Source organism: Triturus cristatus, chromosome 2_2, assembly GCF_964204655.1.
Source record: "Triturus cristatus chromosome 2_2, aTriCri1.1, whole genome shotgun sequence".
Taxonomy (NCBI): Eukaryota; Metazoa; Chordata; class Amphibia; order Caudata; family Salamandridae; genus Triturus; species Triturus cristatus.
The window spans coordinates 1194688614-1194713509 of NC_140582.1; the positions used below are offsets into that span (position 1 = coordinate 1194688614).

Sequence of the window (24896 nt, forward strand, 5' to 3'; positions counted from 1 at the left end):
ATAGAAGGGGATTTGAGAAGTCACTCAAAATGTGCCCTAATTTTTCTTTCTGCAGCACTAATCATACTTTCTATGGCAAAAAGAGCCCCCTCATTTTATTCCTTTTTAAATTAAATGTTTTAAGAGTTACCACTTTATTCCAATCAAGGTGGCTTCAGGTGTGCAATACGTTTGTCATAAATAGGACTGTTAGCGCTCTAGTTGTTCTTTAGAACACTCTGGGAAGCTGCAGTACAACACAAAGGAATCAACTGTCAGTCTCTGCCCTTGTTGGATGTACATGTTTTACTGAGAATATCAGACTTCATTCTCATATGACTGAGAAAGATAATGTGAATTGACAGAAAATATGCTCTCAGTTTATCTTATAGATCACCTTCCAAACCTCTGTGGGAAAAGCATGAGAAAATAGTTTACTCTCAAACATGATTCATGATATCACAGCAGAAGGCTTTTTCACATGGTAAAATCACCTTAGAACACACCACAATTCCTAAAATGAGTATGGTACCATCAACAAATGATTTATAATGTAACTAAAGTCTTAAAACCTTCTATTAACTGCAATGCTTTTTAATGAGGTGCTATCATGTATATTGGTCCCAAGATGGCTGCCAACACTTCTTGGATGAAGTACTGACAGCCAATCAGATCTCACGATGAGATGTGTGGTTAGGCTCCGCCCAGATATATCTATCTTTTTAACTCTAATTTTCTCAGGAACTACTGATTGGATTTATACTATTTAAGCAAAAGGCACGAGTCTGAACTGAGGACTACCTCTTTGCCAAATTTGGTGTAATTCCGTTCAGCAGTTCGGGCTGTAGCTGCATCAACAGGTCCTATGGGAAAATACATGGGGAAAACACGTTTTGGGACCCCCCTTTTTTCTCAGCCCCTGCTTGACGAATCACCGTGAAATTTTCAGGATAGGAGCGGACCGGAGCTGGCCAAAAGATTGGAAAATTTCCCGAAGATTCGGCAATCGTCGCCAACGTTATTCCAAATAGAATGTTGTAGATTTCCTATGGAAAATAGGTTCTAACTATAACTACCTACTGGCGACTGCCAGTAGGTAATATGAAAAAAATATAGGTTTCAGGCACGTTATAGTCAGAAATTAGCATTTAAAAAACCATAGGAATTAACTGAAAAAACCATAGGTTTCAGGAATGTTATAGTTAGTTGGAAATTTCACTCGTACAAAACCATAGAAATTCCGGCGTTATAGTTAATTCAGCTAACTATAACTCGCGCCCCCGCAACGCACTGCTGATGACGTCACATATTACATCATTCATAACATGGTCAGTGACATCACTGATGACATCACTGATGACATCTCAAATGACATCATTGAGTATCGCCACCCCTGGGGCTTGTTCTTTTAAAAAAACTAACTACCTGTGTGGGGGGCTCAAACCCCCCCACATGCCCCGGGGACCGCCACCTCCCCGGGACTCTAAATATTAAAATTGGGGGGTCTGTGACGACCTCCAAGCCCCGGGGACCACCATCCCCCCGGGGCTTTGCAAATGTTGGGAGGGGGGCCACGCGGCCCCCCTCCTGGAGCCCTCGATCGCCCTGGGAACCGCCACCCCCCAGGGCTGGCTCCTGCATTGTCCCGAGGTGCCCACCCCCGGGACACTGCAGTTTGCTATGGCAGGGCGGGAGCCTCGTGGCTCCCACTTTGCCATAGTAAACTCTACTTTGATATTTGGAAGAGGTTTCCTGCTCTCTAATCCAAAAAACAAAGCCAATTGCTTTTCCACACGGGGAGCTGCATCATAGCAGCTCCCCATGTGGAAAAGCAATGCCGGCTCCCGCAGGAGGTGGGTAGCCGGCGGGACCGTGGGGGGATTGGGGACCCCGCCACGGTCCCCAACGTAGAGCGCAAGCCCTGGGGGATGGGGTCCCCGGGGCTAGAAGTGGCCCGGGAGGGGAGCCACGCAGCCCCCTTTCCTCAAAAAAGTGGAAAAAATATAATAAATAAATAAATAAAACATAGGCCGGCCCCGGGGGATGGGGTGACCGGGGCCATAGATGGCCTAAGGAGGGCGGCAATGCAGCCCCCTCCTATTAGTTTAAAAAAAAAATGGCCATGTCCTGGGGGATGTGGTCCCCGGGGCCGAATATGGCCTCAGGAGGGGGGCCACGCGACCCCTTCCAATTAAAAAAAAAAATTAAATAGTAGTCAGGCCCTGGGGGATGGGGTCCCCAGGGCCAATAAAATAGGAAAAGAAGGGGGGCTACACAACCCCCGTTCTTAAAAATTCTAAAAAAAAGACCAGCATTGCGCCGGAGGCCCCGCCCCCTCCCTGCAGCACTCTGCAAACGCGCCCCCTGGCACGTATGCAGATGGGGAACTAATTCCCCTTGAATACTGGGGGTCCCTGGGGCCAACTAACCCACCAGGTACCTCCAGTATGCGTCAGGGAGCTGAGTTGCAGAGAGGTGTACAGAGGCCACGCTCCTTTTTACATCTTTCTGTAAGGCAGCTTTGTGGCACTTAATGGAGGTACCTGGTGGGCTAGTTGCACCCCAGGGACCCTCAGAATTCAAGGGGAGTTAATCCCCCAACTTAAAACGCGCCACAGGGCGCATTTGCACAGTGGTGAAGGGAGGGGGCGGGGCCTGAGGTGACATGTGTGCAAGCACGCCCTGTGGTGCGTTTTAAGCTGGGAAATTAATTCCTCTTCAATCCTGAGGTCCCCTGGGGGCCAACTAGGCCACCAGGTACCTCCAGTAGGCGCCACGGATCTGCGTTGCAGAGTGTTGTAAAACGGGGCGTGGCCTCTGAACACCTCTCTGCAACACAGCTCCCTGGTGCATACTGGAGGTACCTGGTGGGCTAGTTGGCCCCCAGGGACCCTCAGGATTGAAGAAGAATTAATTCCCCAACTTAAAACGCGTCACAGGGCGTTTGCACACATGTCACCTCAGGCCCCGCCCCCTTCCTTCACCATTGTGCAAACGCGCCCCGTGGCGAGTTGTAAGTTGGGGAATTAATTCCCCTCCAATACTGAGGGTCCCAGAGGGCCAACTAGCCCACCAGGTACCTCCAGTATGCACCAGGGAGCTGCATTGCAGAGAGGTGTTCAGAGGCCATGCCCCTTTTTACACCTCTCTGCAACGCAACTCTGTGGCACATACTGGAGGTACCTAGTGGGCCATTTGGACCCTAGGGACCCTCAGGATTCAAGGGGACTTAATCTCCCAACTTAAAACGGTTACAGAGAGTGTTTACACGGTGGTGAAGGGAGGGGACGGGGCCTGAGATGACATGTGCAAACACGCCCTGTGGCGCATTTTAAGTTGGGGAAATAATTCCCCTTCAATCCTGAGGGCCCCTGGTGGCCAACTAGACCACCAGGTGCTTCCAGTAAGCACCACTGCGCTGCGTTGCAGAGAGGGGGTCCAGGCCGTGCCCCTTTTTACACCTCTCTGCAATGCAGCTCTGTGGCGCTTACTGGAGATACCTGCTGGGCTAGTTGGAACCAAGGGACACTCAGGACTCAAGGGGACTTTATCCCCCAAATTAAAACGGCCACAGGGCGTGTTTGCACACATGTCACCTCAGGCGCCCCCCTCCCTTCACCAGAGTGCAAACGTGCCCGTGGTGCATTTTAAGAGGTAGTTTTAATCCCCCTGCCCTATTATGTATTAGGGTCTTACAGAGGAGGTCATGCTAATCACAGGGCTACCCCAACGCATAGTGTTCCCTAGTGTATGTAGGTGTTTTCACTGTATTCTAAGTGTCTTTTAGCACAGCACTGGCTCTAGGCCTGGTTAGTCAGTGTCACTTACGACCAGTACCCATCTGAAAAAGTTGTGGGCACAGGATGATTTTGCAACAAGGCCTCTTTCTGCTCCTCTGTTGGTTCTTTCTGCACATGTCTTGCTTCTTCCTGCAATTTTCTTCGTCTTGGTGGACTTCTGTTGCCTCTTTCTGCATTTCTTTTGCTTCTTTCTGTGCGTTTTTTCTTCTTTCTTCACATGTCCTACCTCTGTAGGCATAGTTAGAAAGTAGCATTTAAAAAATCTTAGAAATTCACTGAAAAAAACATAGGATCCAGGGGCGTTATAGTTAGTTGGACATTTCACTCATACAAAACCATTGAAATTCCCCCGTTATAGTTAGTTCAGCTAACTATAACTCGCGCCCCCGCAATGCACTGCTGATGAGGTCACATATTACATCACTCATGACATGCTCAGTGACATCACTGATGACATCACTGATGACATCTCAAATGACATCACTGATGACATCACTGATGACATCATCCATGTGATAATTTGATGCATCTTTTCATACCCTAATATAACCTTTGATACACCCTCTCAACATTACAGACGGCCATTCTCAAAACCATAGATACTCCAATACCAATAACTACATACACACTCATTGATTCTTAGGTCTACGCACACATCCACTCACTCACCTGTACAGTCACTCATACTTACAGTCACTTAGTACAGGACTATCATATGCATTTATACACCTATATAGACACTCACACACCACCACTCATCCATAGAGGTACTCACATAACTAGTCAGTCAAGCAAATAATTAATCACACTCCCATTTACTCACCTATACAGTTATACACACACCAGCTCACTTACTCATAAAAATACTACCACATTCTTACGCTCTTATACAATCACTGATACAAGCACACACTCATCCATACAGCCAATCTCACAATCACACTCTCACATATAGCCATTTATGTACTCAAACACACATATATACTGCCTTTCACATATGTAGTTACTCACACATGTACCACTGAGATATACATTCAATCACTAACACACCCATACATACACTCACCCACCCATACAATCCATCACAGATGCACTCTTAAAACCATGCACCCAGTGAATCACCCACTCACACATCTATGCACAGAGTCATACACAACCCACCCTCACAAACACTCAGGCACCCATACAGATACTCAGACAACCAATCAATAACCCATATCGACACTCATGCAGCTATTCGCTAACCCATGCAGCTGCTGACACACCAACAGATATACGGATACAGACATTCACACAGTTTAGTCACTAACCCATGCATTCAGTAGGTTATGTTTAATCACTCACTTATAGAGTCAGTCACACACCTAGTAAATCATCCATTCTGACACTTATACACCCACTCATTCTTCAACACGCCTTTCCCTATATATATTAAAACGTATTTAAGCTTTAGAGAAACACACAGTCACTGGATGATGTCATTAGTGATGTCATCAGTGATGTCATTTGAGATGTCATCAGTGATGTCACTGACCATGTCATGAGTGATGTAATATGTTACGTCATCAGCAGTGCATTACGGGAGAGCGAGTTATAGTTAGCTAAACTAACTATAACTGGGGAATTTCAATGGTTTTATACGAGTGAGATGTCCAACCAACTATAACACCCCTGAAACCTATGTTTTTTACAGTGAATTTCTAAGGTTTTTTAAATGCTAATTTCTAACTATTAGTTTTAAAAGAAAGTTTATTGAAATTTAAATACAACAGAATTGTGATAAAACAAACATATGTAGAATCAAACTAAAATGCTATTATTATCATAAGCAAGGGGAAGAAAATAAATAAAGAAGGAAGAAAAAAAAAGAAAGGGAAGGGAGTTAGGATGATCAATTAACAGAGCAAAATATATATGATAAGAACGTAATCATTGGTATATAGAAATATGTAAAAAGAGTATACAGATATATTAAAAGTACAAGAACTTCTCCAGTAACAACGCATAAATAAATATAAAACACTCTATATGTATATATACTTGAAACCATCAGGGGTATTTCACGGAGGTTTGGGAACTTCTTCCGCAGAAGGAGTATGGGAGGGTAGAGATCGTGCAATTACATTTAAAAAATTTGTGATTGGCACCCATAGTAAGTCACGTTTAATAGCCAGTGTAATAGGGTAAACATAAGCCCTGTCTAACCTATGGTGATAACAGACCCCATACCACCAAGCCTGAAACGAGACTTTTGAGGCCTCCTTCCAAGATTTGGTGATTTGTTGAAACGCTACAGCTATAAGTAGATCAATAATGGAAGTGTTAGAAGTGGAAGAGGACCATATGTCTGAGATACTGCCTAAGAAAATATGTGAAAAATTAAAGGGAAAATGTGTAGAAAAATTTTTGTTAATCTGGTCCCACACATCATTCCAAAATTTATAAATCACGGGACATGTAAATAACATATTTTTAAGATCTGCCATTGAAGCTGAACAAGACCAGCAAGTGGAGGGAATAGAGGGGTCAATCATATTTAGTTTAGCAGGAGTAATCAAAAGTCTATTGTATATAAAAAATAAAGTTTGAGTTGTATTGGCTGCTCTAGATGACTTCCTTATCTTAATCCAAATTTTTTGCCATGTGGAGACAGAAAAAGAGTCCTCTAAATCTGATTCCCAGTCGTTTTCTACTTTAGATTTATCTCGGGTGTTAGAAGTATCCCGTAACTTCTTGTAAACTTGGGAAGCAGAAGAAGAAGCAAGTAAATAAGGGAGAGGAAGAGGAGAAGAGTTGGTATGAGTGTTGGAATCAGAAAGGGAATCATAACTAGTTTGTGCAGCTGTACTCAGTAAGTTATATTTAAATTCAAAGGAAGTTGGTAAAGAAAAACGGGATTGAAGAATAGAAAAGGAAACACAAGAATCCTCGTGAAAGAGTTGGTGAGTCCAACTAAGACCAAGATCTTTCCAGTCCTTCCAAAAAAGCATCCTATTTCTTATTTTAATAAGGGGGTTATACCACAAGGAAGATTGCAAAAAACGAGAGCGATCATCTAAACCGTCCAGGAAAAGAGGAGAAAACATTTTCCGAGAGTTTTTAAGAATAGGAAGAGAGAATTTCTTGGGAATATGAGACAGTGACACAAATTCTTCAAAATTGAAGGGGTGAAAGAAAGAAGATTCAACGTCCACCCACAAAGGCTGAGAAGCGGTATCAGACACCTGGGCAGATAATAAGGAAACAGAATGTTTAAGGAAGAATGAGATATGATAAGAAGCAAAATCCGGAAAATTAACTCCACCCAACTGCTTAGGACATTTAAGTTTTGCAAAAGACATCCTAGCTTTCTTCTGGTGCCATAAGAATTTCGATAAGATGGAGTAAATATTTTTATAGCAAGATTTAGGGATATTAATTGGAAGATTAGAGAGATAGAACAAGATTATTGGAACTAACATCATTTTAATAGAGTCCAATCTGCCCCACCAGGATAAAAACAAAGGATGCCACCGAGTTGTAGAGTCTTTTAGAGTTGTTAATAGATTTTTAAGATTTAGTGCTACAGTGTCCTTAACTGAGGATTGAAACCACAATCCTAAATATTTGATCTTAGAAGGGCTCCAATGAAAAGAGGAGGCCAAGAAATCTACATGAAGACAAAATTTATTTAGAGGGAGGATTTCACACTTATCAACATTAAGTTTATAACTTGATACTTTCGCAAATTCAGAAACTTCAGATAAAAATGATGGAATAGAGGATTGGGGGTTAGAGATAAATAAAAGTATATCGTCCGCATAGGCAGAAAGTTTCAAATGTTTATCCCCATAAGGAAAACCGGTGATATCTTTATTCTCTCGGAATTTTGTCAAGAAGGGTTCTAATGCTAAAATAAAAAGAAGAGGAGAGAGGGGACACCCCTGTCGTACACCTCTAAAAAGGGGAAACGAAGAGGAGACAAGACCGTTAGCTAATATAAAGGACCTAGGAAAGGAGTACAGTAAAGGAGGCAAGGAATTTCGGGCCAAAACCAAACCAAACAAGGACTGCAAACATAAATTGCCAGTTAACCCTATCAAATGCCTTCTCGGCGTCTAATGCAATAGCAGCTAGAGAGGATTGGTAGGAGTGAGACTTACTTAGTACATTGAAAAAGAGTCGAGTATTGTCAGAGAGGTGACGACCCTTAATGAAACCACATTGTTCCCTACCAATTAATTTAGGTAAAATCTTGTCGAGATGAAGCGCTAGAATTTTTGCAAATATTTTATAGTCCAGATTGATTAGAGAAATAGGCCTATAGTTTTTACATAAGGTATGGTCTTTATTCTCTTTAGGAAGGAGACAAATTAAGGCTTCCTGAAAGGAGCCCCCAGATTGTTCGGACGATACAAAGAATGAAAATAACTGATGGAGTTTAGGAACGAGCAGATTGGAGAAATGTAAATAGAATTCTATCGTGTACCCATCTGGTCCAGAAGCCTTGCCTTTTTTAAGCACTTGAATAGATTCCAAAATGTCATTAGGATCAACAGGTGCTTCTAAAGGGGCAAAATCAATCTCTGGAAAGGAAGGGGAAGGGATAGAGGATAAATAGTGATCAATGTCAGTTGACAGAGGAGGAGACTCCGGAGTATAGAGATTTTGATAAAAGTTAGTGAATTCCAGTAGAATATCCTCATCCTTATGAAGAGTGATATTAGATGAAGAGACAATAGATTCGATTCTAGTACGTTCTCTTTTAACTTTAAGATATTTGGCAAGAAGATTACCTGCCTTATTTTGTGCAGAATAATACTTGGCACTGGATTTGAGTAAAAATAAATTTGCAGATTCCGTGGAAAGCTTATTAAAGGAGAATTTGGCTTTGAGAAGCTTATCCAAATCAGAACGAGACTTAGTTAAATAATAAGAGTGTTCCAATTGTTTAATTTGCAAGTTAATCGATTGTAAGGAGTGAGAGGCGGCGCGTTTTTTACGAGAAACAAATGAAATAATTAAGTCTCTAGAAGCAGCTTTAAAAGTTTCCCATAACACCTGAGGGGAAATTGTAGGAGATTAATTTTCTGTAAAAAATAGGGATGAAAATTCGAGGAAGGCTAGGGTAAATTTGGGATCTAATAGGAGAGAGTTATTGAACCTCCACCTTTTGGTACCTTTTATGGGGGGGAGTAAATCCAGGCGTAAAGAAACTGGGGCATGATCAGAAATTAAAATAGAACCTATTTCAGAGTGGCGAATATGTTGAGTCAAGGCCTTAGAAATAAAAATGTAATCAATCCGGGATTGGGAAGAATGAGCCGGTGAGTAATATGTATATTCTCTAAGTGTAGGATGGCAGAGTCTCCAGGAGTCAACAAGAGAACGTTGGGAAATAGTGGAAGTAAATTGAGTGTGCATGGAAGAGGGCGAAAAGTGGCAATTGGATCTTCGATCTATAATAAGATCCACAATTGTGTTACAATCCCCCCCCAAAATCAGATAATCATCAGAAGATTGCATCAAAGATGTAAGCATCTGGGGCCAAAATAATTTATCCTGTATAGTAGGAGCATATACATTAAAGACAGTTATAGGGATATTATCAATCAACAAAGATACAGTCACCCACCTACCATCAGAATCATTGGATTGATTTATAACTTTAACCGTTTATGACAGAGAATAGCAACACCATTACGTTTCCCCGAATCAGGGGACGCGAAAACGTGACCCACCCAATTACGCCGTAAATTGGTGATTTCGGCTTCTTTTATATGAATTTCCTGTAATAACACAATATCCCCCTGTAAATTTGCTAAATGGGATAAAACACGTTGCCGCTTAATGGGGGAACCCAAACCTTTAACATTCCAAGTAAGTATAGTTATCGACATCTAACAAATATAACTGATATCAAAAAGTTGTGTGAGAATCAAATATGTACAAAAGGCAATAAAGTACAAAGCATCTTACAAAAACTTGAGAGAAAATAACATTGTTCTTAGAGGAGTAATAATAGAGTAAGGAAGAGAAATATGACATAAATTCTTGGAGAAAAGAAATTATAAGCAGAGAGGCATGAAAGGAATAAGTTGAGAGGTAGAAATAGGGAAGGAGAGAAACAACAAAGATGGAAAAAGGACCAAAGAAAAGAGCAAAAAAAGTAAGTAATAAGTGATAAGGGAAAGAAGAGACACGTGGTGCAAAAATTAAAGGTTCAAAACGACAGACACGAGTGATGAAGAAATAAGCTAACAAGTAGACATACCACAAAAAGGAATGAAGAACGGGGTTGGTGAAGCCACATAAGGAAGACGGGACACTGAAAACGGGAGACTCCAGGACGACGGTAAGGAAGGGACATCCGCTAGGCAAGTTGAGGAGAACAGGGAACGACGAAGGACCACAAAAAATCGCTACCTAATGGGGGAAAGAAGAAGGAAAAGTTAATCCGACAAAATGGTACAAAAGACATTAGGGGAGAAACTAAACAACACTAAATTTGAAAACAAACAGATACTACTACAATACATAAAACCATCATGACTGAGGCACTTCCATGGACTCTGTTCTGCAGCTGTTCAGAAATTGCTGGAATAACATTGGATCTTCATAACTGGTAGTTTTATTATTATGAGTCACTTTAAAAAGGCAGGGATGGAATAAGCCGTAGCGCGCATTTATGCTGCGTAGTGCAGGTCTCATCTCCAAGAACGTTTTCCGACGGTCCGCAGTCACTTTAGCATAATCTTGGGCGAAGAAAAGAGTAGAACCATTCCAAGCAATTTTCCCACGCTGTTTGGCAGCCTGAAGAACTCTGAGTAGATCCGTATACTCCAAAAAGAACAAAATGACTCCTCTCAGCTTAGTAGATGATGAAGGAGAAGAACGGGATAATGTACCTAAGCGATGTGCTCTTTGAATATTTAATGAGGGTGTTTCAGGAAGACCCAAAAGAGTTGGTAAAAAAGATTTGAAAAAAGAAATCGGATTAGCACCTTCAAGGCCTTCAACTAATCCGTAAATGCGCAGATTATTGCGCCTATTTCGATTTTCCAAATTCTCAATTTGTTGCCTAAGTTGAACAACCTCCTTAGAAAGAAGAGGAACTTGAGCCGTGAGATTTTGAACAGAGTCAACCCGTACTTCTAGGTCTCCAACTCTCTTTTCAGTGAGAGACCAGTTGGCTTCCAGACTCTGAAGTCTGACGTTAGTTTCTTCCAAATGCGGCTTGAGAGCGCGAATCTCGTCAAGAAGGAGTTCCATAGATATCGGGGATGAAGAATTGGTGGGAGAGGGTGGGTTAGTTTTTACCCGCTTGCCAGAAGTAGATGGTGACGCAGAAGGTATTTTGGAGCTTTGTTTAGCGCTTAAGCGAGGAGTAAGCGGTGCAGTAGATTTGGCGCCACCAGAGTCTTTGGTGCTATCCTCAGTGTGCTCCTGTAGAATATCAAAAGGATTATAGACCTCTAAACTCGCCTCGGTGGAAGGACGAGCACCACTAGAGTTGCCGCGAGGCATGGTGATATATAGAAAAACACACAGAGTCCTTTGAAAATAAACCAAGTGAAGACTTGGGAAAAAATGCAAAGAGAGTGGAAAAACACCAGTCCAGGCAAAAGTCAAAAATAATGTTCCACAGTAACTGCAGGCAGAGAGGAAATGGCAACGATGGAAGGGACACCAGAAGGTCAAATAGAATAAGCGTTGCCCAAAAGAACGGAAAAGATAATGACAAAAAAGGGTAGTGTTATAAAGATGACCAGAAGGCAGGTAAGTAAGAACTCTTCTTTAATGGTCATACACCACCACAGGATCCAGCCTAGTCAGAGGAAGGGTGCAATGGAATGTTGGTGACAGGGAGAGGGAAGAACCAAGGGAGGAGGAAGGAGGGGGGGGAAAGGAACGTACCAAGTAGGCGATTACAACACACCTCCCTGCATAGGGCAAAGAGAGACATAGCAGATATAACAAGCAGCGAAAGGTCACTGCAGAACAATGTAAGCAGTAGAACAACAAAGCTAGGTAAAGAACCACAAGGAACATGTGACAATAATTCTCATTTAACACAGTAGTCTCTGGTCCATACAGGTGAGCTCCTTGCTCTCATAGACCTTCTGTGACTGAGGGTTTGCAACTCTGTCTCCGGGTCACTTCCGTTGTCCAAGTCACCCCCTTGTCCATGAGGAATGATTCTGTCCATGCTCCATGTTTGGCCATTGTCGAGATGGACTACATTCCTACCCACACTAGTTATTTTGTAAGGATCCGAAAATCTTGACGCTTCTTTCCTGCGTGCTTTAGGTAAATCCACCCGGACCCAATCACCTTCTTTGAACATTTGTGTTTTTACATGTTTGGTCTGGTCATACCTGACTTTGTATTTAGCTTGGTGTTCCTCCACTTTCCTTGAGATTTCACCTCTGTTTACTACACCGGCGTCCTTCCTTGGCCCTACCTGTGGAGTTAATTTGGTCTTCGGGATCCTTCCTTTGAGAGAGGTGAACGGAGAAACCCCAGTCACACTGTTTGGAGAAGTGCGATATGCCCATACTGTTTCCACTAACGCTGAACTTGCTGGTGTCCCCATTACTTCTGCTCTCTGCAAACACTCTTTGAACAGCCGGTTGATCCTTTCCACTAACCCGTTAGCACGGGGACAGTACAAAGCAGATTTGAGGTGAGTGATGCCCCGGTGATACAGAAATTCTTTCATCTTGTCCGAAGTGAACTGTACTCCATTGTCTGTTATAAGGGTATCAGGTAACCCAACTGTTAACCAGCATCGTCATGCAGCTCCAGGTGAGGAGCAAGAGGTCGCTGAAAAAACAAAATGGCGGCCGCGACGGTGAGGCAACAGAAAAAATATTAAATTAGGCTTGTTAGGCTCACCCTTTGAAAAAATAGCGGCAGCATTCCAACGAGCGGCAGTTCCGATTGCCGGAACCAGCAAGTCCGACGTTTTTCAGTAGTGAAACATTGCCAGCAGAAGTCGCGGATCCTCACGTCTCGGCGGAGCTCCCGAGAACAGCGGCCATCTTCTGAGGCTCCGAAGCCACGCCCCCCGCTAATTTCTAACTATAACATGCCTGAAACCTTTGGTTTTTTCAGTGAATATATACATACATATTTAGTTTGTATACATGTGAAAATGTGTCGGTCCACCTGTGTACCTCGGTGGCATGGAAAAAATGGGTGGAACTGACGTCAGCACGCCAACGAGGTCCTCTAATGGCTCCTATGACATCATACAGTGTCGCGAGCGGAGCCGTGCTATTATGACATCGTCATCGACGTGGCAGAGCTAGGAAAGAATTTCCACGGAATGCTGGCGCAGGGGATATTCACCTAAGTGTTCAGGCTAGTCCTTTGGGAGCAACTGTTTATGTTCCACTCCAGAAACCGAAATTAGTGATCCGAGGGCAAAGGCTCTGCAGATGGCACACGAGGTGGGGAGCCCAGTCGTGTGCACTGGCGGGGCAGCGAAGTGGCAGGAACAACAAGGTTAAAATGCCCTAGTTCCAAAATGCAGAATTAATGCTATAACGGTCTTCAAGAGGACCTGCGATGGATGCCGCTTCTACCTTCCGTACACTGGAGGCAGCACATGGGTCACGCGGTACGGTCATACTAAGGTGGGATGCACACTCGTTGACCTCTCAAGGCACTGCTCCACACTTCGGGGACAACGCTTTCCATTAACTGTGTTTTCTGATGACGTGTCGCGCCGGCCCCGTCCAACAGCAGAACCCTTTTAGATCCAAACAGACTCTTCCATTCTCTCACTGGAAGTGAAACGAGGCCACGCAGACAATTACACAATACAACAGCCGGGAATGCACTTTTTGGTAAAAAAAACACATTCCTTCCTCCTAATTTATCAAATAAACGACTTACTGAAGAACAGGGGGCAGCTTTGATCGGTAAATAGCCATTACCATGACATTTTTACTTTGCGATACCATTACAACGCAGGCATTACCACACATGCATTGTACATCGCAAAGTCATTACTACGCATTTTTTTATAACGCATGGTCATTTACCACGCATGCCTTTACAACAAATTTTGTTGTAAAGGTATGTATGGTAAATGACCATGAGTTCTAAATAAATGTAGATGATCCATGTCGTTGTAAGGAAACAGAGGCTGTTTCGTTTCCTCACAACGACATGCACCGCCCCTCAGAGACAACATGAAGCAGGAACCACGAGGAGTGAGAAGCAAGGGGGATTGGGCATGGGGTGGTGGTTGCATTTCTAGGGTTTCAGGCAGTGCAGTGGTGTTTGGGTAATGTAGGGGGTCGTGCTGGGGTAGTGTTTTAGGGTTTAGGGTAGTGCATTGGTGTTTGTGTAGTGAAGGGGGTCATGCTGGGTGTAGAGTCGTGCTGGAGGTAGTGTTTTAGGGTTTAGGGAAGTGCAGTGGTGTTTGGGTAGTGTAGGTGGTCGTGCTGGGGTAGTGTTTTAGGGTTCAGGGCATTGCAGTGGTGTTCAGGTAGTGTAGGGGTCATGCTGGGGGTGGTGTTTTAGGGTTTAGGGCAGTGCAGTGGTGTTCGGGCAGTGTAGGGGTCGGGCTGGCAGTGATGTTTTAAGGTTTAGGGCAGTGCAGTGGTGTTCAGGCAGTGTAGGGGGTCATGCTGGGGGAGATGTTTTAGGGTTTAGGACAGTGCAGTGGTGTTCGGGCAGTGTAGGGGGTCATGCAGGGGGTGGTGTTTCAGGGTTTAGGGCAGTGGAGTTGTGTTCGGGCAGTGTAGGGGTCTTGCTGGGGGTGGTGTTTCAGGGTTTAGGGCAGAGGTGTTTGGGCAGTGTAGGGGGTCTTGCTGGGGGTGGTGTTTCAGGGTTTATGGCAGTGCAGTGGTGTTCAGGCAGTGCAGGGGGTCTTGCGGGAGGCGGTGTTTCAGGGTTTAGGGCAGTGCAGTGGTGTTTGGGCAGTGTAAGGGGTCATGGGGGTGGTGTTTCAGGGTTTAGGGCAGTGCAGTGGTATTCAGGCAGTGTAGGGGGTGGTGCTGGGGGGTGGTGTTTCAGGGTTAAGGGCAGTACAGTGGTGTTAGGGCAGTGTAAGGGTCATGTTGGGGGTGGTGTATCAAGGTTTAGGGCAGTGCAGTGGTGTTCGGGCAGTGTAGGGGGTCGTGCTGAGGGGAGGTGTTTCAGGGTTTAGGGTAGTGCAGTGGGGTTCAGGCAGTGTAGGTGGGCGTGCTGGGGTTGGTGTTTCAGGGTTTGGGGCAGTGCAGTGGTGTTTGTGCAGTGTAGGCGGTCATACTGGGGGTAGTGTTTCAGGGTTTAGGGCAGGGCAGTGGTGTTTGGGCAGTATAGGGGGTCGTGCTGGGGGTGGTGTTTCAGGGTTTAGGGCAGTGCAGACATGTTCGGGTAGTGTAGGGGGTGGTGTTTGGGCAGTGAAGGGGGTCGTGCTGGGGTGGTGTTTCAGGGTTTAGGGCAGTGCAGTGGTGTTCGGGCAGTGTAGGGGGTCGTGCTGGGGCTAGTGTTTCAGGGTTTAGAGCAGTGCAGTGGTGTTTGGGCAGTGTAGGAGGTCATGCTGGGGGTAGTGTTTCAGGGTTTAGGGCACAGCAGTGGTGTTCAGGCAGTGTAGGGGGTCGTGCTGGGGGTGGTCTTTCAGGGCTTAGGGCAGTGGTGTTCGGGCAGCATAGGGGGTCGTGCTGGGGGTGGTGTTTAGGGTTTAGGGCAGTGCAGTGGTATTCAGGCAGTGTAGGGGGTGATGCAGGGGGTGGTGTTTCAGGGTTCAGGGCAGATAGTGGTGTTGGGGCAGTGTCGGGGGTCTTGCAGGGGGTGGTGTTTCAGGGTTTAGGGCACTGCAGTGGTTTTAGGGCAGTGTAGGGGTTCGTGCAGGGGGAGGTGTTTCAGGGTTTACGGCATTGCAGTGGTGTTTGGGCAGTGTAGGGGGTCTTGCAGAGGGTGGTGTTTCAGGGTTCAGGGCAGTGCAGTGGTGTTGGGGCAGTGTAGGGGGTCTTGCAGGGGGTGGTGTTTCAGGGTTTAGGGCACTGCAGTGGTTTTAGGGCAGTGTAGGGGGTCGTGCAGGGGGAGGTGTTTCAGGGTTTAGGGCATTGCAGTGGTGTTTGGGCAGTGTAGGGGGTCTTGCAGAGGGTGATGTTTCAGGGTTTAGGGCAGAGGTGATCGGGCACTGTAGGGGGGTCTTGCTGGGGGTGGTGTTTCATGGTTTAGGGCAGTGGTGTTCGGGCAGAGTAGGGGGGCTTGCTGGTGGTGGTGTTTCAGGGTTTAGGGCAGTGCAGTGGTGTTCTGGCAATGTAGGAGGTCGTGCTGGGGCTGGTGTTTCAGGGTTTAGAGTAGTGCAGTGATGTTTGTGTAGTATAGGAAGTCGTGCTTGGGGTAGATTTAGGGTTTAGGGTAGTGCAGTGGTGTTTGTGTAGTGTAGGGGGTTGTGCTGGGGTAGTGTTTTAGGGTTTAGGGCAGTGCAGAGGTGTTTGTGTAGTGTAGGGGGTCGTGCTGGGGGTAGTGTTTTAGGGTTTAGGGTAGTGCAGTGGTGTTTGGGTAGTGTAGGGGTTCATGCTGAGGTAGTGATTTTGGGTTTAGGGTAGTGCAGCGGTGTTTGGGCAGTATATGGGGTCGTGCTGGGGTGGTGTTTCAGGGTTTAGGGCAGTGCAGTGGTGTTCGGGCAGTATAGGGGGTCTTGCAGGGGGTGATGTTTCAGGGTTTAGGGCAGTGGTGTTCGGGCAGTGTAGGGGGTCTTGCTGGGGGGTGTTTCAGGGTTTAGGGCAGTGGTGTTCAGGCAGAGTAGGGGGTCTTGCTGGGGGTGGTGTTTCAGGGTTTAGGGTAGTGCAGTGGTGTTTGTGTAGTGTAGGGGGTTGTGCTGGTGGTAGTGTTTTAGTTTTTAGGGTAGTGCAGTGATGTTTGTGTAGTATAGGGGGTCATGCTGAGGGTAGTGTTTTAGGGTTTAGGATAGTGCAGTGGTGTTTGTGTAGTATAGGGGGTCGTGCTGAGGGTAGTGTTTTAGGGTTTAGGGCAGTGTAGTGGTGTTTGTGTAGTATAGGGGTCGTGCTGAGGGTAGTGTTTTAGGGTTTAGGGCAGTGTAGTGGTGTTTGGGTAGTGTAGGGGGTCATGCTTGGGGTAGTGTTTTAGGGTTTAGGGTAGTGCAGTGGTGTTCGGGTTGTGTAGAGGGTCTTGCTGGGGGTGGTGTTTCAGTGTTTACGGCAGTGCAGTGGCATTCAGGTTGTGCAGGGGGTGGTATTTCAGGGTTTAGGGCAGTACAGTGGTGTTCGGGCCATGTAGGGGGTCGTGCAGGGGAGTGATGCTTCAGGGTTTAGAACAGTGCAGTGGTGTTCGGGCAGTGTAGAGGGTCGTGCAGGGGGTGTTGTTTCAGGGTTTAGGGCAGTGCAGTGGTGTTCGGGCAGTGTAGGGGGTTATGCTAGGGGGTGGTGCTTCAGGGTTTAGGGCAGTGCAGTGGTTTTCGGGCAGTGTAAGGGGTTGTGCTGGGGGGTGGTGTTTCAGGGTTTAGGGGAGTGCAGTGGTGTTCGGGCAGTATAGGGGTCATGCTGAGGCTGGTGTTTCAGGGTTTACGGTAGTGCAGTGGTGTTTGTGTAGTGTAGGGGGTCGTGCTGGTGGTAGTGTTTTAGGGCTTAGGGTAGTGCAGTCTTGTTTGTGTAGTGTAGGGGGTCGCGCTTGGGGTAGTGTTTTAGGGTTTAGGGCAGTGCAGTGGTGTTTGTGTAGTGTAGGGGGTCATGCTGGGGGTAGTGTTTTAGGGTTTAGGATAGTGCAGTGGTGTTTGGGTAATGTAGGGGTCGTGCTGGGGTTAGATTTAGGGTTTAGGGTAGTGCAGTGGTGTTTGGGAAGTGTATGGGGTCGTGCTGGGGGTAGATTTAGGGTTTAGGGTAGTGCAGTGGTGTTTGGGTAGTGTAGGGAGTCGTGCTGGAGGGAGTGTTTTAGGGTTTAGGGTAGTGCAGTGGTGTTTGGTAGTATAGAGGGTCGTGCTGGGGTAGTGGTTTAGGGTTTAGAGTAGTGCAGTGGTGTTTGAGTAGCGTAGGGGGTACTGCTGGGGGTAGTGTTTTAGGGTTTAGGGTAGTGCAGTGGTCTTTGGGTAGTGTAAGGGGTACTGCTGGGGGTAGTGTTTTAGGGTTTAGTGTAGTGCAGTGGTGTTTGGGTAGTGTAGGGGGTCGTGCTGGGGGTAGTGTTTTAGGGTTTAGGAGAGTGCAGTGGTGTTTGTGTAGTGTAGGGGTATTATTTAGGATTTAGGGTAATGCAGTGGTGGTTGTGTAGTGTAGGGGGTTGTGCGGGGGTAGTGTTTTAGGGTTTAGGGTAATGCAGTGGTGTTTGGGTAGTGTAGGGGGTCATGCTGGGGTAGTGTTTTAGGGTTTAGGACAGTGCAGTGGTTTTCGGGAAGTGTGGGGGGTCTTGCAGGGGGTGATGTTTCAGGGTTTAGTGTAGTGGTGTTCGGGCAGTGTAGGGGGTCTTGCAGGGGGTGGTGTTTCAGGGTTTAGGGCCATGGTGTACGGACAGTTTAGGGGGTCTTGCTGGGGGTGGTGTTTCAGGGTTAAGGGCAGAGTAGTGGCATTCGGGCAGTGTAGGGGGTGTTGCTGGGGGTGGTGTTTCAGGGTTTAGGGCAGTGCAAGGGTGTTCGGGCAGTGTAGGGGGTCGTGTGGGGGTGGTGTTTCAGGGATTAGGGCAGTGGAAGGGAGTTCAGGCAGTGAAGGGGTCGTGCGGGGTGGTGTTTCAGGGTTTAGGGCAGTGGAGTGGCGTTCGGGCAGTGTAGGGGGTTGTGCAGGGGGGTGGTGTTTTAGGGTTTAGGGCAGTGCAGTGGCGTTCGGGCAGTGTAGGGGGTCGTGCAGGGGGGTGGTGTTTCAGGGTTTAGGGCAGTGCAGTGGTATTCGGGCAGTGTAGGGGGTTGTGCTAGGGGTGGTGTTTCAGGTATTATGGTAGTGCAGTGGTGCTCAGGCAGTATAGGGGGTCATGCAGGGGGGTGGTATTTCAGGGTTCAGTGCAGTGGTGTTCGGGCCGTGTAGGGGGTCGTTCAGGGTGGTGGTGTTTCAGGGTTTAGGGTAGTGCAGTGGTGTTCGGGTCGTGTAGGGGGTCTTGCTGTGGGAGGTGTTTCAGGGTTTAGGGCAGTGCAGTGGTGTTCGGGCAGTGTAGGGGGTCGTGCTTGGGGTGGTGTTTCAGAGTTTAGGGCATTGCAGTGGTGTTCAGGCACTGTAGGGGGATGTGCAGGGGGGTGGTGTTTCAGGGTTTAGGGCAGAGCAGTGGTGTTCGGGCATGTAGGAGGTCATGCAGGGGGTGGTATTTCAGGGTTCAGTGCAGTGGTGTTCAGGCCGTGTAGGGGGTCGTTCAGGGTGGTGGTGTTTCAGGGTTTAGGGTAGTGCAGTGGTGTTTGGGTCGTTTAGGGGTCGTGCTGTGGCAGGTGTTGCAGGGTTTAGGACAGTGCAGTGGTGTTCGGGCAGTGTAGGGGGTGTTGCTGGGGGTGGTGTTTCAGGGTTTAGGGCAGTGCAAGGGTGTTCGGGCAGTGTAGGGGGTCGTTTGGGGGTGGTGTTTCAGGGATTAGGGCAGTGGAAGGGAGTTAGGCAGTGAAGGGGTCGTGCGGGGTGGTGTTTCAGGGTTTAGGGCAGTGGAGTGGCGTTCGGGCAGTGTAGGGGGTTGTGCAGGGGGTGGTGTTTTAGGGTTTAGGGCAGTGCAGTGGCGTTCGGGCAGTGTAGGGGGTCGTGCAGGGGGGTGGTGTTTCAGGGTTTAGAGCAGTGCAGTGGTGTTAGGGCAGTGTAGGGGGTTGTGCTAGGGGTGGTGTTTCAGGGATTATGGTAGTTCAGTGGTGCTCAGGCAGTATAGGGGGTCATGCAGCGGGGTGGTATTTCAGGGTTCAGTGCAGTGGTGTTCGGGCCGTGTAGGGGGTCGTTCAGGGTGGTGGTGTTTCAGGGTTTAGGGTAGTGCAGTGGTGTTCGGGTCGTGTAGGGGGTCGTGCTGTGGGAGGTGTTTCAGGGTTTAGGGCAGTGCAGTGGTGTTCGGGCAGTGTAGGGGGTCGTGCTTGGGGTGGTGTTTCAGAGTTTAGGGCAGTGCAGTGGTGTTCAGGCACTGTAGGGGGACGTGCAGGGGGTGGTGTTTCAGGGTTTAGGGCAGAGCAGTGGTGTTCGGGCATGTAGGAGGTCATGCAGGGGGTGGTATTTCAGGGTTCAGTGCAGTGGTGTTCAGGCCGTGTAGGGGGTCGTTCAGGGTGGTGGTGTTTCAGGGTTTAGGGTAGTGCAGTGGTGTTCGGGTCGTTTAGGGGGTCGTGCTGTGGCAGGTGTTTCAGGGTTTAGGGCAGTGCAGTGGTGTTCGGGCAGTGTAGGGGGTCGTGCTTGGGGTGGTGTTTCAGAGTTTAGGGCAGTGCAGTGGTGTTCAGGCACTGTAGGGGGACGTGCAGGGGGGTGGTGTTTCAGGGTTTAGGGCAGTGCAGTGGTGTTCAGGCAGTGTAGGGGTCATGCAGGGGTGTGGCGTTTCAGGGTTTAGTGCAGTGGTGTTTGGGCTGTGTAGGGGGTCGTGCTGGGGTTGGTGTTTCAGGGTTTAGGGCAGTGCAGTGGTGTTCAGGCAGTGTAGGGTGTCATGCAGGGGGGTGGTGTTTCAGGGTTTAGAGCAGGGCAGTGGTGTTCGGGCATTGTAGGGGGCCGTGCTGGGGTGGTGTTTCAGGGTTTAGGGCAGTGCAGTGGTGTTTGGGCAGTGTAGGGGGTCGTGCAGGGGGGTGGGGTTTCAGTGTTTATGGCAGTGCAGTAGTTTCGGGCTGTGTAGCGGGTCGTGCAGGGGGTGGTGTTTCAGGGTTTAGTTCAGTGCAGTGATGTTCGGGCCGTGTAGGGGGTCGTGCAGGTGGGTATTGTTTCAGGGTTTAGGGCAGTGCAGTGGTGTTCGGGCAGTGTAGGGGGTTGTGCTGCGGTAGTGTTTCAGGGTTTAGGGCAGTGCAGTGGTGTTCGGGGGTGTAGAGGGTCGTGCTGGGGGTGGTATTTCAGGGTTTACGGCAGTGCAGAGGTGTTTGGGCAGTGTTGGGGTTGTGCTGGCAATGGTGTTTCAGGGTTTAGGGCAGAGCAGTTGTGTTCAGGCAGTGTAGGGGGTCATGCTGGGGGTGGTATTTTAGGGTTTAGGGCAGAGCAGTGGTGTTCGGGCAGAGTAGGGGGTCGTGCTGGGTTGGTGTTTCAGAGTTTAGGGCAGAGCAGTCGTGTATGGGCAGTGTAGGGGGTTGTGTTGGGGTGGTTTTTCAGGGTATAGGGCAGTGCAGTGGTTTTCGGGCAGTGTAGGGGGTTGTGCAGGGGGTGGTGTTTCAGGGTATAGTGCAGGGCTGTGGTCTTCGGGCAGTGTAGGGGGTCTTGCTGAGGCTGGTGTTTCAGGGTTTAGGAGAGTGCAGTGGTGTTCGGGCAGTGTAGCGGGTCACGCTGGGGCTGGTGTTTCAGGGTTTTGGGCAGTTCAGTGGTGTTCGTTCAGTGTAGGGGGTCGTGCTGGGGCTGGTGTTTCAGGGTTTAGGGCAGTGGTGTTCGGGCAGTGTAGGGGGTCGTGCTGGGGGTGGTGTTTCAGGGCTTAGGGCAGTGCAGTGGTGTTTGGGCAGTGTAGGGTGTCGTGCAGGGAGTGGAGTTTCAGGGTTTATGGCAGTGCAGTGGTTTCGGGCTGTGTAGCGGGTCGTGCAGGGGGTGGTGTTTCAGGGTTTAGTTCAGTGCAGTGATATTTGGGCCGTGTAGGGTGTTGTGCAGGTGGTTGTTGTTTTAGGGTTTAGGGCAGTGCAGTGGTGTTCGGGCAGTGTAGGGGGTCGTGCTGGGGGTGGTGTTTCAGGGTTTAGGGCAGTGCAGTGGTATTCGAGGGGTGTAGAGGGTCGTGCTGGGGGGGTGTTTCAGGGTTTACGGCAGTGCAGAGGTGTTTGGGCAGTGTAGGGGTCATGCTGGCGCTGGTGTTTCAGGGTTTAGGGCAGATCAGTTATGTTCAGGCAGTGTAGGGGGTCGTGCTGGGGGTGGTATTTTAGGGTTTAGGGCAGAGCAGTGGTGTTCGGGTAGAGTAGGGGGGTCGTGCTGGGTTGGTGTTTCAGAGTTTAGGGCAGAGCAGTGGTGTATGGGCAGTGTAGGGGGTTGTGCTGGGGGTGGTGTTTCAGGGTATAGGGCAGTGCAGTGGTTTTCGGGCAGTGTAGGGTGTTGTGCAAGGGGTGGTGTTTCAGGGTGTGGTGCAGGGATGTGGTGTTCGGGCAGTGTAGGGGGTCTTGCTGAGGCTGGTGTTTCAGGGTTTAGGACAGTGCAGTGGTGTTCGGGCAGTGTAGCGGGTCATGCTGGGGCTGGTGTTTCAGGGTTTTGGGCAGTGCAGTGGTGTTCGTTCAGTGTAGGGGGTCATGCTGGGGCTGGTGTTTCAGGGTTTATGGCAGTGCAGTGGTTTCGGGCTGTGTAGCGGGTCGTGCAGGGGGTGGTGTTCCAGGGTTTAGTTCAGTGCAGTGATGTTTGGGCCGTGTAGGGGGTCGTGCAGGTGGGTGTTGTTTTAGGGTTTAGTTCAGTGCAGTGATGTTTGGGCCGTGTAGGGGGTCGTGCAGGTGGGTGGTGTTTCAGGGTTTAGGGCAGTGCAGTGGTATTCGAGGGGTGTAGAGTAGGGGTGGGCGGAATTTGCGAAAGCAACTTTCGGAAATTATCGCGAAAATGTTTAAAATCTCCGCAAACACGTGGAAATATCGCGAAGATGCGGAAGTTTTTTTCCCGCCCGTTCGCGGTATTTTCTGCGTGTTCGCGGCTCGCCAACTTACCCATGCGGTTGCTTGCGGGCGCGGCCATCTTGTTTTCACTCTTCTCGCGGTGCATGATCGCGAGAAGAAAGACGTGATCGCGCGACGCATGACGTCACTGCGGGCGCGAACTGTCGCAAGACAGCGCAAATGGCTAAAAACAATACAACATCTCATGGAGAACGCGACCGGATCAAGAAAACTTGTCGGCGAACGCAGGGATTCAGGTAAGGCGATCGCGCGCGTGCGAGAATGTATTATTTTACAGCGCGAGCAAGAAACAAATTATCGCCAAGCTGCGGAAACCGGAAATTTTGACATTTTCGCGCTTTCCGCGGAACGCGAAAATGTCAAATTATCGCAATTTCCGCAAACGGAACGAAATTTTCGCCCAGGCCTAGTTATCACCTGAGAAGTTTAGAACAAAAACTACCCACATCTAGTTCCCCTTAAAGATCAAATAAGGGAACAGCAATCTAGACTACTCATCCTTTCATAATTTCATCAGACAGGATGGGCAGTAACATAGCATATATTTTATTCAGTTTATCAATGCTAACAATTTGTAAAACAGTATTACTGAATAGTCAATTAAATGTCTCATGGCTATTTCACAGACAACTTAGACAGGCTAAAAAAAAAAGTGAGAAAAAGAGAGAGAAAACATAAATTTGCCTACCCTTAATTTGTATAGGAGCTAGCCTCCTCCCCCCATTTTGATAGTAGGAAACCTGTCATAGGTTTCACTTCTGTCAACACTATCAACCCCTATTTGTAGCAACTGGGCATAAACAAAGTTATAGGAGGTAAATAGCACATTGAGCTAGCTACAGAACATGAATAACCAACTACCAATTCCTTTAGCAAATGTAGAAGTGTGACATGAGGGCGCATGAATTCAAACTAAATCCCATTGCTTCCTTAACTCAGCCCTAAAAGCATTAGTGCTATATATATGGCAGAGCCATTCTCTTAATCAGAGCTCACATATACCATTATATTGCCTTTTGTTCATATCAGTGCACAAAAGCTTGCTTTTGCCAAAAAAAAGTAAGCAAAACCTCTCTTTCTCTCCCTGCCCTGACATCTCGCCTTTCAAAAAGTTTCAAATGTTGAAATGTCAAAGCAAACCTTGCTCTGAGCCCTGCTAGGCTTCTAAATGTAGAACTCGACCTTTAACCCTTTACCACCAGCTGTCCCATTTTGTGCGCAAGGGTTTCCATGCGGTTCTCCCAATTCAAAGTGACCCTTGAGACTGAGAGCTGAACAGCAAACCCACTCCATTCCTGTCTACCAGCAATTCAGAGGTAAGCTTAATAACTTCTACTGGATTTTTATACATATTTATATTTGTAAGCAGTGTCCTTGTCTAGCAGTATAGATGTCAGCTATTCAGTCTACACTTACATATGTGCATTTACTGGAGCCTAAGGCAGTTTAAAAGCTGCTCTGATTGGAAGAACCTCATTTAAATAGTGAATTTTACCCAATTTCGACTTTGATGTTTGGGGCACTTAAAAATGAATATCCTACAATGTTTTTGCATAATAGTCATCCCCAGAATGTCCTCTACATATCCCAGAGCTGGGGGATCAGAAATGTATAATGTAAGGGCGTGGCTTGAACGCCGAGGGAAATGGCCGCTACCCGTCGGTGCTCCGTGACGGAGTAGCGCTTTGGAACCCCTCCAGGTCATTCTTTCTGTGTTTTGGACCTTTCAGCAGTGGGAGCATGTTCGGGAATCCCGCCTGCCTCACCCGTGCTGTTTGCCGATTACAGGGAATACGAACTTCGTTTTTGAGTTTTTGTTCAACGCGCGGCTTCATGAAGGTCGCGGACACCATTTTGAATGTTCCGGTTTCCCGCATTTTTTCGGCTGAAGTGTCTCCTCATACCTGGATGTTCATATGACCAAAGGTGAGCGTATATGGCCTTATTTGCTCCTATTTTCTGCATTTCGATTCCTGCCAAGCGCCGTTTCTCTTGGGACTCGCTCAGAATATTTTTTTTTTTTAAGCGCATTTTCTCCACTGAAGTGTCTCCTCATACCTGGACACTCATATGACCGAAGGTGAATGCTTATGGCCTCATTTTTTCCTGTTTTTTGCATATCACTTCTTGTCATGCACCGTTTCTTTTGGGATTCACTGAGAATATTTTTTGAAGTACTTGTGCTTATGGATTAATCCTCTAGTGTTTTGAATGTGAGCATCTTTTCAGCAGCTTATGTCCTTTAATCAGTATATTACTGTTGCTCTCTTCATTTCTCTGTGACTTTTAGCTCTATTTTTGGTATCTTTTTGAACACTTCTCTGGTTTGAATGGCAATGCCTCGTACCAATCGTGGTAACGTCCAGCATACCAAAAATACGTCATTGGAAGACTCCAATCCTTTCAGTATATTACAGGATACTATGGAGGAGACTGGTACTGACTCCGTCAATTCTAAACCCCTGTCATCTACCACG

General features: G+C 47.5%; 1 long non-coding RNA gene across 1 annotated transcript in view; it reads left to right on the plus strand.

Moving 5' to 3' along the window:
* The window catches only part of LOC146863371 (uncharacterized), a 62710-nt gene that overhangs the window by 11222 nt on the left and 26592 nt on the right, over positions 1 to 24896 (plus strand). The gene's annotated exons all lie outside the window — the stretch shown is intronic.